We start from the raw sequence: 2,780 nt of genomic DNA on the forward strand, positions 1-2,780 counted from the left end.
TACTATAAAGATATTTGTAAGAAATTTTTAGTAGCATTCAGCATATTTTTTACTAACCAAATTAAATTTGAGTTGAAGAAGAGGCTACTACTTCAATCAATGTTAAAGCAAGTTTTTGGACTTATCAAGCATTTACAAAACACATATTTATAGGTAAATATAACAGGGAAAACAAGCTAATATTCAAATACAAGATTGATTGGTAAGATTAATTCATATGCTTTCACTTCTGAATGAATATGATAATCTCTTTTGAACTTTAATTAGATAACACTACATTTGAAATTATTATATTTTAAAAATATAATACCGATTGTATTTCTGTTACAAAGTATGACTATTTTCTATGTTATAATACTTAATAACACCTAACTTTATGAGATATCAATATATAATAATTTATCCAAATTAAAGTTATATGTTTCTCCTTTAAATTAGAGTAAACTACTATTTATTTGAATACTACAACTATAACTGTTATATAAAAGATATAAACTGTTATATTCATAAAAAAAATATTAGTTTGACAAAACTACTTAACGAACTATTTATTTTAAGATATGTTGTCAATAATTATACTAACTCAAACTTTTATGAATATAGAATTAATGTATATCTTACATAATTAAAATTGTTAGTGTTATATATATTGCTTCTCTTACACATACATGATACACCCATGCATAATCAGGAAAGTGTTACAAAACTTCAATGTTTTATCCTAGAAACAAAGTATAAGGACCAAATTAGTAATAGTTGATAATTGATTTTGTGATCAAATTTCCTAATTTATTCATCAGCAATGTCATAATAAATTTATTGTCAAAGTGTGATTTTTTTTTTCATTCTATATTTTTTAAGTAGGAAAAAAAACATATGAAAAATATATATAAAAGATGAATCTATTAAATCATAAAGCAGTTAAAGTAATTAATATGATTTATAAATAGCATCTGCTGTATGCTCTTTCTATGATAAACCAAATAATAATAAATAAAAAATATCCAATTAAACCATTGCTTATTTAGTTTAGGAGCTTTTAAAAGGATATAATTTTGATCTTATTCATCACTTATTTATACACTAATAATTATGATTTAAAATACAATAACAGCTACCTCTTGGATGAGTACGGAGAGTACGGGGAGATTATGTCATTTGAGCTATTACTTATTGGCGAGAAATTTGGAAAGATAGAAAACTCGAAGCCACAACCTCTTAATTGAGTACGTGGAGTCTATGCCATTTGAACTATTACTCATTGGCGAGCAGTAGTTGGGTAAACATAAAAAATAAAATAAAGTATACGGAAACATATGATGCCCAACAAGAAAAAGAAAGCACATTATGGTAATATTTATTTGCTTTATCTTGCTTTAGCTTTATTTTTATTTAAAGAAAGTTAAGTGATAGGAATCCATTATCCATGTCCTCCAAGCACTCTAAGACAAATTGAGTTCAGAGATGAGAAAGCAATGTTAGCTTTACGACCTAGAAAAGGAGATTTCAAACACCACAAAAGTTTAGCTTAGGAAATTGAGTGGTTAGTATGTAGCCTTACACACACCACTATTCTCTCTCTCTCTCTCTTCTCCATTACTTTCTTCCTTCCTTCCTTGACTACTTACTATTACTATATGGGGTCTCTCATTCTCTCTATATTTAGACCTTGGCTTCAATTCAGGGCGTCCACAACCCCACATCTTCCTCCGATCCTTTCCCTTTCAAAATCCACTCCATTAATTATTATGCAAAATTAATGGACCTTCTTTAATTCATTTTATTCTATAGTTTTCTTTCTAGGACTCTATATTCTTTTCATTATTATGACCTACATATATACATACATACACCTACCTACTCCCTCAATTAACTAGTTTAATTTTCCCCATCTATACTTTTACAGATCTTGATACTAATCTTCATTAATTCCTATCGGCATATATTTCATAACTCATCTATCAATGTCATTGCATATAAATATACATGCACATTCTCTAGGTTTAATTTGTTACTTGCTAGCATCCTTAGTAGCAATTTAGTCCTTTAAATTCCATGATTACACATCCATATACACATTGCATGCTTTCATATTCATGCCTCTGTAGGTTTAATTGTTTGATTTTTTTTTTCTTGATCTAGATCACATATGTTTGTGTATGTGCCTGGCTCCCTGTATGCCATTTTTAGAGCCTATTGAAATTTCGATGATCTCTGTAAATGGCGTATGAGGAGCCAAGCACGCATATGTTTCATATACATCTATTATGAAAAATGCTTGGTTAGGTTTATTAGAATTTAATTTTTTATATATATAATGTCTAGTAATTAATATGATTCTCTAATTTCTTATAAGTTGGTTATCATATGTTATATATACATAAAATACATGTAAATTATTTCACATAGCACGGCATTGTCATTTTCAAAGTCCAGGCTGTGTTAACTCTGGAATCAACAAGGTATATGTGCTTATCCTTATTTCGTTTTATTGTTTTTGCATAATAATGCTGACCTAGGAAACAATATATCACTTGTATAACAACATTACTAGGTAAATATTCCCTCATTTTTATTGTTGGAGTTCATATTTATTAGTCTTTATTTTATTTTTCATCTTGTCGACTTTTATATATAGACTATTTCACTGTGCATTGGAAGAGAAAAAAAAATCTTATAATAGATAAGAAACTGTAAAAGAGCATAAGTTCCAACGAAGTAGTATTGTTTGTGAAATTGATCATGATAGTAATAATAAAAAGAGAAAATATAGAATACTA

This window comes from Arachis ipaensis, chromosome B05 (assembly GCF_000816755.2).
Source record: "Arachis ipaensis cultivar K30076 chromosome B05, Araip1.1, whole genome shotgun sequence".
Taxonomy (NCBI): Eukaryota; Viridiplantae; Streptophyta; class Magnoliopsida; order Fabales; family Fabaceae; genus Arachis; species Arachis ipaensis.